The sequence below is a fragment of the Epinephelus fuscoguttatus genome, linkage group LG7, assembly GCF_011397635.1.
Source record: "Epinephelus fuscoguttatus linkage group LG7, E.fuscoguttatus.final_Chr_v1".
In the NCBI taxonomy this organism is placed as follows: domain Eukaryota; kingdom Metazoa; phylum Chordata; class Actinopteri; order Perciformes; family Serranidae; genus Epinephelus; species Epinephelus fuscoguttatus.
This window is the reverse complement of record NC_064758.1, coordinates 40,592,440-40,609,068: the sequence shown is the minus strand read 5'-3', so window position 1 is coordinate 40,609,068 and position 16,629 is coordinate 40,592,440. Positions and strand designations below refer to the sequence as shown.

Here is a 16,629-nt window from a genome sequence, read left to right as displayed (position 1 = left end):
TGCCAGGGAAGCAAAGAAATCATTCACCCCTTCGTTACCCTTGAATGAGCACAAATTCAGTCATACACATTTATGAACTATATATAAATATATGTCATAATTCCCTCTCTAATATCTATTTTATATTCCTGTGAAGTTTCTCCTTCAAACAACTGTATTTATTTAAGTTTCTTGCCAAAATCTTATTTTACAAGATCACATTTAAACACATCATGAGAGTTTACATTCGTCCAATACTTTTTTACTGAATAGAGCTTGAATGCATCATAATGTAACTCCATGCAACCTCTGTGAGAAGTTTGTTGTGGCCACCGGCTGCATTCACAGTGTCACATTATTAGGTAAACAATAAGGTGTGTTTCCTGATGCTTCGATAGTAAGTTAACTGCGTCCTTTTGTCACGATGGAGGCCCAGGAAAAGATCTGTGTTCATCCCAAACATGTTTTCCATTGTCCCCAGGACGACGGGACAGCGTTAGTCTCGAGCTCTGCTTTTTAGTCTGCACAAAATTGATGTGACACAACAGACAAACTTGACACAACAGACAAGCATCCGCGAATGCCACCTTATTTGCGATAGCCGGTGGTAGTCAACAAGGCAAATATCGACCGGTACTGATATCTAGACGATAAATTTGTGCATCCCTATTCCATTTAAAGCCTAAAAGGGACGCTATGTCTGCTGCAGCGTCTCTTCACCCAGCATTTTGTCATATCACTTCAGATATATCTAGACGCCATCCCAAGGAAGATCTCTGCTCGTCTGAAACATGCTTTCTATTGTCCCTGGCATGATGGGATGGCGTTAGCCTCGAGCTCTGCTTTCTAGCCTGCGCAAAGTTGATGCGACAAAACAAACATCAATAGGCAGGTGTTAGTGAACAAGGCGAATATCTGCTGATGCCGATGTGCTGCCGATAAATTTGTGCATCCTTATTTTATTTAGAACCTAAATGGAGCACTCCGTCTGCTGCAGCGTCTCTTCAGCAGGCGTTTTGTCTGATCACTTCAGATATGTTTAGACGCCAAGCCGCAGCATTAACTCTTCATTTCTAAAAGGGTAACACGGCCTGATCCTTTTAGATCTCGTCAAACTGAATGGGATTAGAGGTGTTGAGCATCTGCCCTCTCAATCTGGGTTTTAATAGAGCAGGAGCAGATCATGTGGTCTCGCAGTGTCCTCCTCGGTGCACCTGGTTCTGGGCACAGGAGCCGACCGTGATCTGTGATCTGTGTCATGAGAGCGAGATCACAAAGACGGCAGAGCTCAGAGATAAAAAAGCGCGTGAGACCTCACCGGCTGCTCATCTCCAGTATTTATTTACCGAGGACGGAGTTTGATATTTGCGACTGGACGCTGAGAAGACGATGAAGTATTGAATCAAATTTTCAAAGCGGTTTGGTTGAGATGCTGCAGAGGAGGATGTGGCAGATGAGATTCATGGAATGAGGGCAGCAGGAAAAAAAAACAATTTCAAAGGCGACTCAGCCGAAGCAGAGAGAAGAAATGCACAAAAGCTTCTTAAATCATGTCAGTCGCACTCTTGGGGATTTGGCATAGGCAAGGCCGTCTCAGGATATGTCAAACACCACCCTTTCCATCTGCCAATCAGAGCGAAGGCGCAGATTGAAGTTCTTGCTGTGTAGGCAAAGTGTGTAGGCGGGAGATGTAAACAATGTGACAAAAACCTAAATCCTCACATGGTGGAATTAAACAAGATTGGGGAAGACTAAAAATGTAGGCCAAAGTCGGGCTGTTTTTTCATGTGCAGACACACCATTACCACGCGATTGTCTGCATCATTAATACAGATGCAGATAAATATCAAAGAGGAGGAGGAGGGAATGTGGGTGAGACAGAATCAGGCTGGGGGAGCTCCCTCTGCGCTGCTTCCTGTCTGATGTTTGGCTATAAGGAACCGAGACGAATCGTGCACAAGCAATATTTGGGATGAGGAGCGGAGGCGGTGGGGGAGGGAGGATGGAGGAGGGGAAGGGAGCTCCCTTTCCCAAAAGGCCTGAAAGGTTGGATGTGCGCCATGTATGTCTGAGAGCAATCAAACTCAACGCAGGGAACCTTCTTAAAATCTGTGCCAGGCGACCTCCACACCCAGAGAGGAAACACATCCTAGGCTCCTCCATCTCAGTTTCATCACACAACATTTAGGCTGCGCTATCCACCACCAACACCACTACCGTACACATTTGGCAGATTTATGACACATTGTTTGCTGCAACCAAAACAATCCGACATGATTCTGTGCTGGTTTGGCCAAAATTAAAAAGACACTGTGTGGTGACAGAGCTCCTAAAATGTGAGCTAACCAACGGATGTTAAGGTTGAACACATAAAGAGTCCATTCATTTCAAGTCGACAACATTAAACCTCAAAAAACATGTGCTTCCTCTCTGTCACATCACTTAAATCTCATACAAGTAAAAATATCTGCTTTGTTTTGACACTTAAACGCCGTCACAACATGAAGACACGGCGAAAAAAAACCCAAAACACCTTGTCAGCTGTAAAAATCAAATCAGTACTCATATATTTACACCCACCCCCCCCTCTGTCAAATACACATTTTGGGTCACCTCACCTTCCTCCTGCTGCCTTCTCAGTCATCCAGTCAGCACATCCACAGATCTCCTCACAGCAGAATCAAACGTAAAGGCACCAGAGGGAAAAAAAAGAGACAGAGCGACAGAAAGGCCACAACCTTACATTTCTGTTTTCCGGCTGCCGAGGAGATTATTTTCCTCCTCGTTCAAAGTGCCGTCACCCTGCAAGCGTGGACGAGGAAGCCGGTTTCCTCTCTAACGCTACAGCTACAGCAAAGGCCTGTCCTTGGGCATGTGCATTGTGTGTGTGCCTGTGCTGTCTGCAGAGGCTGCCATGTCTCCCATTGTTCCAGGGCGAGTGAGGCAGGCTTCCTACCCCAATAGACCCTGCCTACTACAACAGCTGTGGACCAGCCCCCACCTCACTGCCGCTCTCCTTCTCCCCTCCTCCTCCTCCTCCTACAACTCCTGCCTCTCTCTGCTGCTGCTGCTGCTGCTGCTGCTGCTAAACATTAACCCTGCAGCTGCCGGCTCAGGCCTATAAAGAGGTGGAGAGGGGGGTTGTGTTTCAAAAAGGAGACCCTACCATGTAGCGGACAAAGGAACTTAACAGAGAGAGGATATCCGACAGCCGGGCTGAACTGACAGGACTTCTGCAAAGAGCCATTCAGTGTGCCCTAGAAAGAAAACAGGCTCTGAGCTAAGAGGATTGTCTTTCTCAATCACAGTGGTGATGAGTGTTTGACTGCACTGAGGAAGAGGAAACTCACAGGAGATACAGGGCTGCAGCTAACGATTATATCTGTTATTGAACGATTGGTGGATTAAATGATAGAAAACAGTGACGGCTGACAGTGAATATTTCCTAAAACTAAAGATATTGAATTATCATATGTGACAAATAGAGCTACATCAATATATCAGCCAATACTACCTAACTGCAGACATATTGGTATTAGTGTATATTGGCTTGTTTGTAAACAATAACACCATGTCATAGTTTAGCCACCAGAGGGCGCTGCCGCTGAGTTGGATTTTTTTGCACTGTAAAAATTCACAATCAATAAAAACAAATCTAAGAGTGTGTGTCCACACACGGTGGCAGGGTCTTTCTTATTTGACGATGCTGTAGAGTGTGCCAGTAAACCCGGAACTCCGTTAGCGCTTTTAGCACTTCCGGTTCTCTCGTCTAAAAGTCAATACGTTTTTTGAATGGGATTTTAATAAAATGCCTCAAATAAGGTTTGTGGTTAACAAAAGCTTATGTGAGTTTCAGGTTTTGTTCTACGACATAAAACACGTCAGTAAATACCCTACTTGTGAATTTTGAAGCTTTTACGTGTCATAAAAAAGGCGGTTGCTAACAAGTTGCTCAATACGACTACAAACCCTGTCGGGGACATTAAACGTCATCACCCCCGAACAGGCGAGAGTGCTGGCAGTCCGCCATTACAGCTTCTTATTTAGCTTAAACAGTCCGATTTCCCCATTATACAATGTTTTTAAAATAAAGCGGCTGAAATCGGTTGAAAGCTTAGTGGCGGTGACGTCAAGAATCATGCGATGTGGCAACCATTTTGAGAACCATTTGATGGTTTAAGTCATTTTGTAAGCCAAAATTCGAATTATTTCCTGCTCTGTTATAGCTGGCACCTTTCTCTATTTTCTGACATTTTCTAGACATAAAAAATATTGATTAGACTGAAAATAATCTTCAGTCGCAGCCCAGGATTAATCAGCTGATTATTTTGTATGTTGATTTATTTATTGTTTTGCCTATAAATGTCAGGAAATAGTAAATAAAACCTCTTGTTAAAGCTTGTTTTGTTCAACTGACAGTCCAAAACAACAGATACTCTAATTACTATGACATAAAATAAAACATTTAAATTAATGAGCTAGTTTTTGGTATTTTTTGCCTAAAAAAATATTATAAAAATGGTTGTTGATTATCGACTAAACTTTTCAGCTTCAGAAAACTGCCCAACTTGACTCGCTCAGATTGCTTGTTTTGTCCAAAACTGAAAGATATTAAGTTCACAAGCATTTAAAACAAAGAAAAACATTAAATCTTCAAATCTGAGAAGCTGAAACAAGAAATATTTAACATTTTTATTTTAAAAAAATGACTGAAACAATCAATTATTTAACTAAACAGCTCCAGATTCATCTCGTCAATCAACCAATCGATTAACCGACGATCTCTAACTCTCTCACACTCTGTGATTTTTCTGAATCAATATCACAGCAGCAGCATGTTTCAACTGAACTTTGCTTTCTAAAGGAGTGTCTCAGTGTGGGTTCATGTGCAGGTTCTCACCCTGTCTGACTCATCCGCTCTCCTTGTTAATGAAGCCTCAGACATACCAGACACACTAAACCGAGTCTGATGACAAAATGACTGGGCGCCAAGGCAACAACAACAGGAGGAGGACAACACGGGATTCATGACTTGAGTGTGGGAGGATAATACAATAAAGTCATCATGGAAGGCAAAACATCCCGACGACTGCCTCTGCAAACTATTCTTTAAAAACAGCAGATCCATACGTGCTCATTTCAAAGTTGAGCTTTCTGAATTTGACCCTAATTGAGTCGACAAGAGACCTGACCTGAATCGACTTTGCCCCCACAACAGACTTCCTATAGTCAAAATCCAGCGCCTCGGGGTGCTCGCATGAATGTCAGTTGTTTCAAGCTATTGTCATTTAGATTTGACCAAAACAGTCTAGCCAGTTTGGCGAGTCCACACGTGCCCCAGATTCACGGCAGAACTTCTATGTCTGAAATGCAGTGATGGAATAAATTAAGCACATTTACATGAGTGCTGTATTTAAATATACATTTAATGTATTCATGCTATATGTGAATCTTTCCTTTTAATGCAACCTTATTCTACTTTACTACATTTTAGTGGCAAATATTTTACTTTTTACTCCACTACAATTGTCTGACAGTTACTTTTCAGATGACATTTTTCACCCCTTCCTGTCCAGTGAAAACCATGTATCATGTGCTTCTTCATGTGTTGAGGAAATTCTCCTCCTCTCCTGAAATAAACTCTTTAAAAACCCTCTTGGATCAGCCGGAAAATGAATCGTCACAATGCTGATAACGGCTGTTTTTCCAACACCATGAAAAGTTGACTTTCTAGAGATATGAGATTAGCACAACCTCACACATCTACAGTAGTAAAATGTAACTCATCACACACTGGTGCTTGGTTAGTGGCCTGTCAGCGTCAGACACTGACGCACAGAGGCACCCTTTAGTTCCAAACACACCTAACTGACGTCAGAGAACTAGCGACAATAAAAGCCCCCCGCTGCGCCACCTCACGGCACTTGTGTCTCGGCCAAGAAGTTACACATGAACACACTGCAAAGACTTCAACCGATGGCCAAACAGCGTGTACGTTCTGTGCCTGCAGACGGTGGTCGTCAGCTACATGGCTAAAGAAAAATAATCTTATGTTACATAATAAGTTTCTTTTGGTCTCACTCCCTCGACTTTAGCTGTTTGTTTACTGTCCTCACTTCCCTTTCTCTTCTCGTGCGCTGAGCTGAACTCCCAATCAGAGTGAATTTATTCACCAACAGGCTCCACATCTGCCGATTCAACCTGCTGAATTAGTAGAAAAAAAGCTGACTAGTGCCAACAAGGGCCAACAGTGCAGAACATGCTGCAGAGACAAAGGCTGTGGACGCTCTCCGACGACCAAACGTTGACCAACGGCTGTCCCTTGGCTTGGTGTGTCTTTAGCAGCCGTATGAAATGCCCCAGGCTGCAGCATTTGTTGACGCTCTGGATAACAACTGTAGTATAAAGAGTGAGAAAGTCCAAACAGGGCGGGAGGGCAGGAGGCCGGGGAGAAGACTGGGTCAAACAAACTCCAGACTTTCACCAGGAGACTGCTGTTTGTTTCCCTCTGAAACTAAGAGTCAGTTGAGCTATTTTGATGCTAGTGCTTTACGGTGAATAAGGACTGGTGTGACAGTGGGAATGTGAGGTGCTGTCCTGTTCCTGCTGTGGATCAGTCAGTACCTTCACATGCAGAGTTAAGTTGAGCTACAGTTACAGCTCAACTAGGCCATTTAACTGGACTACTGTCCTTGTCCCAGTATACAAACACAGGAGGGGAATTTATTGATGGAAGTATGTCTGACTCCTCTACGATAGGTGGAGATATGCCCTCTTTCAACTTGTTAGTATTGGACCGTTTTCTGGTTGACCTATTATGTCACAGAGCAAACAATCCACAAACAAGTCAGCTACGGTTAGCTAGCGTCCTTTTAAATCCAGTTGTCCAGCTGTTCTTTTTGAGCAGGTCGCCTTTCCGTGTTTTCCTCCCATCCATGTATTTTAAAATTTTTGACTCTTTCAGCTGACACAGCATGACCTGTGTCCTCGTCTCCTCGTCTGTCAAAAAAATGCACGGCTCTGGATGTAGATTTCACCATTTTGTTAGCGGCTTCGTCTTCTGTCATGCATTTTTTATTGTTTGTTGTCTTTTTATCTTGTATTTTTATCTTGGTTTTTATATTTTCTGTACAGTGACCTTGGGTGTCCTGAAAGGCGCTTTCAAATAAAATGTATTATTATTATTATTTAATGCTATTCAACTTCCAGGTCCAAGCATGGGTGGAGCATGTGCAGAGCGCCACAGCAAATTTGGGTCCCACTGACTGTATACATGCAGGAGGAATTCGACTCCATATCGCACTATCTAGGCGTGTTAGTCCGACTTTGAGAAATTTGATTTGGTACGATTTCAGTCAGACTGACATGTTTACATGTATTTTAAAAGTCAGGTTTTAGTCGGACTGACACAATAAATCGTTTTTCTCTGACGTCATGTAAACGTACTAACAACTTTATGCCGTTCAGAGGCGTCTGCAGAGTGGCGCTGCACGTGTTCAGGAGGAACAACCATGCAGCCATCTTGTTGAGGAACCAACAATGTAAGAAGACACAAAAAGGACTAAATTACAGAGCAGAAGTTGCAGAAGCATTTCACTGGAGATGTACATTGTGATAAATAAATGATCGAGTAATTGATGGTGATGAATGTCATGTGATGTTATAATACGTAAGTAAAAAGTGCACTTACTTTAAGCCAAACCATGATGGGTTTTTTTTTTTCAAAACCTAACTTTGTGCTTATGTTCACTAAACTTAAAGAAGTACATCTAAACACAAAGTCTTTTTTTCCTGGTAAACAATAAATGAACCTGCACTTGTTTGGTGCCTAATCTAGTCTTCCAACCACCCAAAGCACTTTAACACTACATGTTACATTCATACACACATTCACACAGTGGTGGCTGAGGTTATTATACATGGTGCCACCTGCAACTCAGCTTAGACACACTCACACACCGATAGCACAGCCATCAGGGTCAATTTGGTGTTCAGTATGTTGCCCAAGGATACTTTGACATGTGGACTGCAGGAGCCGAGGATCGAACCTCCAAACTTCCTATTAGTGGAGAACCCGCTCAACATCCTGAACCACAGCCGTCCCATACCTATGTTCTAAGTTTATTTTTAAAGGACTTTATACATTTAACACCAATAAACTGTACATTTCCTATGAAAACGGAAGTTCACTTTGAAAAGAGACAAAGTGTGTAATGAGCGTACATCAACATGCCGTCTCTGAGTGTCCAAACTGAGGCAGGAGGGTTACCTTGTGCTTCATACTTTGACGTTAAGGGCCACTGACCAAGCGTCTGTAAAATCAACATATATAAACAGTAAAACAATGGGTTAAAGCATAATGAGTACGTTTACTTTTCAAACTTTTTAGCTAATAAAACCAACATAATTTTACTTAAGGTTCTGAATGTTGGACGTTTAGTTGTAGTGACGTGTTTTCACACTGTGGCATCAGTACTTTTACTTCAGTAAAGGATCTGAATACTTCTGAAATGAGAGAAGGGGAGCTCTGCTTTCAAACAAAAAGACACAGATAAATACAACATGGAAAATCAGGGGAAAGCCCCCAAGACAAAATACCGCACAGGTCATCAAGACTGGACCACATCAAAGAACAAACACACGACAGACTCTGAGCTTCACATCAAAAATCACCCAGATCAAAGAGCCTGTGTCCGGTGAGGATTTATCCTCTTATTACTGAACACATATGGTCCGCCCTGCCCAGCCTGTCCTCATCACCAGGCCTCTAATCTGTGTCCACCTAGTGGCTGGGAAAAAGAGAACCTGCATGTGAACATCACTGCTTCAATTAACACTAAAAGATATGTGGTTTTTAACAGTCAGGTGCCCAATTGGAAAATTAGCTCCACCAACTGTTTATCTTGATGACCCAACTAATATTCACATAACAGTCTTGGGTTTAAAATGTGCATTAATTTACTTTTTCTTTTGCTGATTTTCTTGATATTTGCATAACATTTGCACTGAATTTGAATGGACACTTGGCTACTGTCCAGGGAAACACAAAGAGGGCCTTTGATACTTAACTTTTTCACTAAATCGGTCTTTTCTGTTGCTCTTCTTGATGTTTCTTCCATTTATTTCCCCATTAAAGGATTTCTATGTCCCTGATCTGAATAGAGGCTCTATAGTTACAGACCTTTTAGCTCCTTGAGGCTAATTTGTGATATTGGGCTAAATTGACTTGACTTTTTAGTCTTGTCAAGTTTTGACCTTTAAGGAGAAATGTAATATATTTTGCACAGAGCCAGGACTGAAGATTTTATCCTCCATCTCTTCCACTGAAAAAATGTTAGGAAAGGATCTTTTAACAGCCGGTTATCATCACTGACAGGTCGACATACAAATGAAGCGCACATTTTAAAAGTTTCCAGAAAATCTGCAAAGGAAAATGCAACCGAATCATCAGAATAAATGTTGGCACTGTATGTTAAACATAATGTGGTAGTTTCTTTACATTTCAAGGCAGTGTGATCAACTTGTGGTCATGTTTAGGCACAAAAAACACTTAAGTATGGTGAGGGAAAGGTCACGTTTTGGCTTAAAAATCCAATTTTTGTGAAACTATCCTGGCACGAAATGTGGCAATGTCTTGATACAAAACAACCACTTTTATGGCACTATCCTGATGGGAAATGCAGCAATGTTTCCGTAAAAAGCAACAGTTTTTTGCAACACTATCCTGGCAGGACACACGGCTATGTTTTGGTAAAAAACAACCACTTTTCATGGCACTGTCCCGGCAGGAAACAGCAATGTCTCAGTTAAAAACACAAAAATGTGGTGACTAAAAAGCCGCTGGAAACGCAGAGGTGACTTGCTAAAAAACAACCTGTTTTGTTGTTTGTTGTTCTCGAACAGCTTGGCAGACATTTTGCCTCAGCGTCATACCATCCACCACCCCCTCCAATCCCTGATGACATAGTCAGCTTGCAATTACATCACTTTGGAAACACTGATACGTATAAAATATACAACTCGGCTGGGAAATTGCTAATCAGTGTGAAATAATTAGCTCCTCTACTGATGAAAATTTGGAGTTGGGTTAATCAAGATAAACAGTTGGTGGCAGTAATTCTTCAGTGATATGTCAATAAACTAATGAGGAAGATGGTGTAATAAAAAACCATCTTCGAAGGTGGAAAACCTGATGGAAATACGGCACGTAATAATCAGAGGAATGTTTCAGTTTCCTGAAACATTTTTTGCTTCTTCAGTGGAAGCCTGAGTGACGTCAGGGTCACACGTCCATTTCCACTGCAATTTCACACATTTTACTTTCAACTACACACCAACTTTTCCACCTCAAAAGCAAATTGAAAATGAGCAGAAAAATCTGGAAACAGGAAAAAGGAAAAACTGTTTCTATGTTAGTTTATGCTGTTCAGTATTGATTTAAGATCCTTTTATCACCACATGTATGACTCAGTCTTACTGTCACAGGCGCAGCAGAGGAGCAGTTAACCACTCACATCCGCTGAACGAAGGCCTGTCAGGAGGTCGTCATACCTCCGATGTGTCAGACATTAACGCACACAGACATCTGTATTGCATGAATGGGACACTGAGGGACAAGCTTCTCTTCTAAGAGGGTCAAAGGCTGAGCAGGCTGACATGACCTGAATGAGAGCCGGTCACATGGTCCCCTGGAGCCAACACAAGGGAATGAGGATAACTCTCAACATAAAAGGCCTATTGTCATCCCCCTCCGCCGTCCACTTTCCCCTCAAGTGAGGATCTTCACAAACTCAAAAACGTCAGCGCTAATGTGGACATAAAGGAGTCAGGAGGCAATAAAACATGCGTCCTAATGGAGGGAAACTTGCCTGGAAACTAAGTGAGGAGACGAACTCCTACAGGCCGACTGGACCGGCACATGTGACTGATTTGAAATTCAAACAACATGTAAAAGAGGATGTCACGCCTCTTTTCAAACACATGCAGATCCTCCTGCCCTGATTACATAAAGATGACAACAGGAAATCCTTCAAACCCGGAAAACAAAGATTATTATGCAAACCTAAAAAAGATCGGAGCTGGAAAGACTAGTTGATCAACCTGACAGAAAATTAACTGCCAGTGATTAATCTGCTGCCAAAAAGTCTCTGGTTTCAGCTTCTCAGCTTCAAAGGAGGAGGCTTTAGGTTTTTACGGATAGGATAATGAACTGAATAAATTTGTGTTTTGGACATTTTGGTCGGTCGGACAACAGGTTATTTTTAGTCATACTGGGCTCGGGGAAACTATGATAAGCAGTTTTTACAGATGAAACTTTGAGTCTATTAATTGATTAGTTAATCACCAAAAATAATAAGCGACCATTTTGCTAATTGAATAATCATTTTCTATTTTTCTGGCAAAAAAACCAAACATATACTACCAGGTTAAGACTTCCCAATTCAAGCGTTTCTTATGTGGTAAACAGTAAATTTAAAATCTTTGTGTTTTAGACTGTTAGTTGGAAAACGCAAACAATTTAAAGACTTTTAAGCACAATATGTTATTTCTAGGGATAAACAATAATATCTGCATGTCATCAGTATCAGCAGCTTTATCTGCAGCTTTTCTTTAAGGTGTCTTTTATTTTGATGCATAATTTAGAATTGAATTGTATATAAATGTAAAGATGTTCTGCTCTGTGCACATGCTTGTTATGTATATATAAACATTTTTTTTACGTGAATGCATCTTGTGTTTTGGGACACTTTCAGATATTTTATAGACAAAACTATTGGAGAAAACAACTGGAGATTCACTGATAACAAAAGTAATCATTAGTTGCAGGCAGCCGTAGTAAAAGACACAGAAAGCAACGATCCGTTAGCAGATGGTCCACAGTTACACGTCTGTGGTCAGATGGCGGCTGAAGAGAGGGAACTGTCAGGGAAGTTCTGAATCGGGGTTGTAAATCAGACTGGAGGGGCACAAACCTCCATTGAGGGGCCGACAGTTTAATGGGCACTGATGGCCACGGCTCCATGTGAGGATGGAGCGCTAATCCACCAACAAGAAATGTGACACTCAGGCCTTGGCGTGGAGATGTGCAGGATTTAAAGCCGGGGCTATAAACACCACGCGGTGTAGCTCGAGGCCTCCTGTGTTAATTTGCATGAAGCTCCAGCTCAGTCGGACCTCATTAGGAAGTCAGGAGTTGAAGCCAGTGAGCCATCATCAGGGGCTTTGTGAGCTATGTTGGCTATCTGTGCAAAGCCAGGAGAAATTACCTTCACAGGCAGAGCTGATCGACTGAGAGGAAATGAATTGGCAGCCATTTTGATAAAATTAATAAATAATGAAATTAAGTCATTTTTTTAAGTAAAAATGCAGAAATTTCTCGCTGGTTGCAGATATAGGCTTTATAAAAGAAGTGGATGTAACCACTGTGGCATCACCCCTTGGTTTGTTGACCACCATGCTGAAACCTTGAGTTTGGGACTTTGGCTGTTGCCATCTTTTTTATCTTTAAAGGTTATTTTTTGGCTTTTGGCCTAACACCAAGCTAAGCACCCCAGATATCTCCCTCCCCAGTGACGCTTTCCAGTTCCTCCTGGGGGACCCCAAGGCCAGATGAGATATGTAATCACTCCAGTGTGTTCTGGGTCTGCCCCGGGGCCTCCTACCAGTGGGACATGCCTGGACCACCTCTAACAGGAGGCGCCCAGGAGGATCCTGATCAGATGCTCGAACCACCTCAACTGACCACTTTCAGCACGAAGGAGCAGCGGCTCCACTCCAAGCTCCTTCTGGATGTCTAAGCTCCTCACCCTATCACTAAGGCTGAGTCCAGAGACCTCACGGAGGAAACTCATTTCGTCCGCTTGTATCCAAGACCTCATTCTTTCAGTCACTACCCAGAGCTCATGACCATAGGTGAGGGTTGGGACGTAGATGGACCAGTAAATCAAAAGCTTCACCTTCCGACTCAGCTCCTTCTTCACCACGACGGTCCAGCTCAGCGCCTGCATCGCTGCAGATGCCGCACCAAACTGCCGATCCATCTCACACTCTATTCTACCCTCGCTCGTGAACAAGACCCTGAGATACTTGAACTCCCTCACTTGAGGCAGTAACACTCTCCCAACCCACAGGAAGCAAGCCACCATTTTCCAGCAGAGAACCGTGGCCTCGGATTTGGAGATGGAGGTGGTGGAGGAACTTTGTCCAGGGAAATTGTTGTACAGCAGTTGACAGCACAAAGTAGGAGAGAGTGCAAATATAAACTACCAATAAGGTGCAAATCCAAAACATAAGCAATGCAAAAAATATACACCATTTAAGTGGCATGTAGCTATGCAACTGTACTTCAAATCTTAAGTAAACATAAGAGATTTGATTGAGATTAATTTTTTTTTAAATGGAATTTTTCTAGGTGGCTAAAGTACATTTTGTTGCTGACCCCATCCACAGCTGCAGATTGCTTAGCCAGCCTGCTTCTCCAAACTGGGAGTGTCAAGACTGACATCTACTGTAGGTAATATACTGACTATAGCTGAGTACTTCATACAACCCCACTTCAAAAAATCCAAACTATCCCTTTAATTCATAAAATAATCACCATATTCAATAATGAAAATAGTCATTACTTACAGCCTCATTTCTCACAACTCCAGAGCCAAATTTCTTTCATCAGTCTCGCTCCAGAGCTTCAGCGACCTTCACAAGTCCCTCACATGTGTCAAGATTCAAACTATGCTCTCCAGTTCATTTCTACAATCATAAAAGCAAAGTAATGAAAACCATTCGTCGTGGCCTCAATTAAAGGCAGGTTTCATACCACCGTAAATACTCCAGAGAGAGGTGGCGTCCACTGCAAACCAGACCACGAGCTGCGTAACCAGACTGACATTCTGTCCAGCTGCACACGACTACATTTCCATGTGTGTCAGCAAACGCCTCTAATACCTGACTCCTCAGTGAGTCACTTTTGCACCAAACTACTGAACCCTGACATGGCTGGAAAATATGTGGAGGTTGAACAAGACACGCTGGTGAGGCCAAGTTAATCCAGGTCATCATGTCCACAGGGTCCGTACAGCTGCTTATGAGCACGCTGTAAAACAAAAACGTACCAGAAAGCCAGATTAGTTTAAGTATTTTTGGTCTTAACTCAGGTTTTCAGGTACCATGAAGCTGGCTCACTTTAATCACCATGGCAACCGGGGTAGATCACCATGGTAACCTATGCCACATTGATCAAAACATCTCAAAACAGCCCGACCACTGACCAATCAGCTCACTGACAAAATGGAGTCACTGTTCAGATGAAGATAAATAAAGTTACAGAGCCGCAGCAGTGGAAACACACAGCAGCTGAGGGCTGCACCATGGCTCTCTTTTAACCTGGCTAGATCGCCATGGTAACATACACTGCAGGGTTTACCTGGTCAGGAATTTGTCCTGAATTTGCAACCCGGTCTCATTCTGATGTCGGCGAATACTGCCGCTTGGTCATTGATTTCAGACACTGATGACAAACGGGCATCCTTTCGCGGAGGTATGATTTGCTGTCAGGCAGCGTCAGATTGAAACGCACTGGAGAAAAGTGTAATTTCTGAGTCTAGAAATTCCCTTTAGGGTGTGTGGTGGGGGGGAGGGGCGGTGGATGGGTCCAACAAACACCGGACTTTCACCCAGGAAACTGGTGTTTGCTTCTCATATAAATGTAGAGCCAAACCATGATGCTTTTTTCAAAACCTAACCATGTGCTTTTGTTGCCTAAACCTACAATTTCTCTCAAAGGAAAGTTCACTTATTTAATACGGGCAATAATGCATAGAAATGGACTCATTTCAGCTGAGAGCAGCGTGACAAAATAAGACAGGTGAGGTTCAAACCACAAATACATTTCCATATGTATTCTCAATCCTGATTTTGGTTTAGTTATCTGTTTTAATATTTTTAACATCTATTTTTTCTTAATTAATTGAATGAATGATAAATTAATTCATCTATTCATTCTTCTAATTTCTCCTTACACAGGTGTTGTATAATTGTACCTTTTTGTCTCTCGCTGTTTGTATCTGCTACTGAATTGTAAAACAATTTGTGCTGCAATCTGTGCATGAAAGCTGCTATATTAATGAAGTTTATTCATTCATTTATTTATTACTTCAATTTAATCTAAATTAATTTTTAAATTAATAATAACATGTATTATTATATTAAAAATGTAATGTCCCCAAAGGGGCACTTTATGGTACAGCACAGTAAGCAATACACAAAATGCAAAAACAATTCAAACACAGAACAGCAAGACAACAACAAATAAATAAGACAAAACAAAACAACACTCGCAAACAAATTGAGCTGCTGGTCGCCACAGTGCAGCCTCCACAGCTGATAACCAGCTTTGTGACACCAGATATCTAGAATCACAAACGCCTGAAGCCAGGTGAGCTTAATAAAGCTAAACTTTATGATTCAGTGAACAATGACACCCAATAAAAGAAGGCACAGGAGGAGCGTGAGAGGTTTGGCGATGGGCAGTGTCTCCACATCTGGCCACCAGCCGCAGCAGCTCAAACTCGACCAGGAGTTGGGCACACTCATCATCCACATCCTTTTCCCAAGGTCTGGCCAAGAGGAAGACCTATTTATGGTACAGAATCAAAGATAATATGGAGGGTTATATATGGAGATCCTTATTTAAGCCTCCGAAACAATCTGCTCTCCATCACGCCGACAAACACGACCTCCCTGGGAAGAGTGCTGATGTTTTTCAAGGCATATAGATTCGAGCTTTGAAACAGGAAGCACATGAGAATTTGAAAACAGTGAAGCACTAAAGCACCTTGTGGGAAGGGGTTTAGGGATTGATGGGGTGGGGGAGGGGGAGGGGGAGGGGGAGCATAAAGCTCCTCAGTAACAACTTTATTTTAAGACAAATGAAAATAAACTGCAGGGGTGCACAAAGACACACTGTTAGGATGGAAAACCTCCCTCTGTCGCTTTTATTCTTTATCTACACAGTCTTAATACGAGTTACCATGGGTTGTAAATCTAAACTGAATAAAATTATGGCCGTTTAATCCTTTTTTGGCCAAACAGGACGCGGCGGGGACCCAGTTTGCTTGAATTGATTAAAGCTACATTCCTCACCATATTTTCTTTGGCCAGACTGATGAATTGGATGTTTGTTACAGCTGCAGCAGCTAAAGCAGTGTTTTGCCAACTTCAATGTTTGTGTGACCACAGATTCCTCTGTAGGGTGGATTTTGAATGAGTGTGAGCTCTTTGCTCCCTCTCGTACACTATTAGGATTCCTTCGGCATATTCAATCATGAACATTTGAGACACAGCAGGCCGACGTTACGGTTTATGTGAAGATGAAGAACGCGAGGCAGACGCTCTGAGATGTTCTGACTTCTTCTGCATACAAATAATCACAGTCAGGCTCATGATGAGGTGGCTCTGAAGAGACAATGCAGGAAGAGATAATCCTTTGATCTAAACATCTGCATTGTGTACACAGTCATGATGATGATCATGAAGACGCAGAGCTCTCTGTCAGTCTCTCCTGCTGTGAGCTCCGCTGTATCGCTCCGACTCTGCGGGGTAATTAATGAATATTTTGCGATGCTAATGCAGGCTGCAGAAGTGCCTTTGGTG

General features: G+C 42.4%; 1 protein-coding gene across 3 annotated transcripts in view; it reads right to left on the bottom strand.

The window, feature by feature from the left end:
* nckap5l (NCK-associated protein 5-like) overlaps positions 1-16,629 on the bottom strand; it is a 61,769-nt gene that overhangs the window by 35,106 nt on the left and 10,034 nt on the right. Inside the window, exon 1 of one of the 3 annotated variants that reach the window (XM_049580177.1) lies at positions 2,598-2,903. The exons of the other annotated variants lie outside the window; for them this stretch is intronic. The gene's annotated coding sequence lies outside the window, so the exon portion shown is untranslated. Of the gene's footprint in view, positions 1-2,597; positions 2,904-16,629 lie in introns of those variants that run through there. 3 annotated transcript variants of the gene reach the window in all.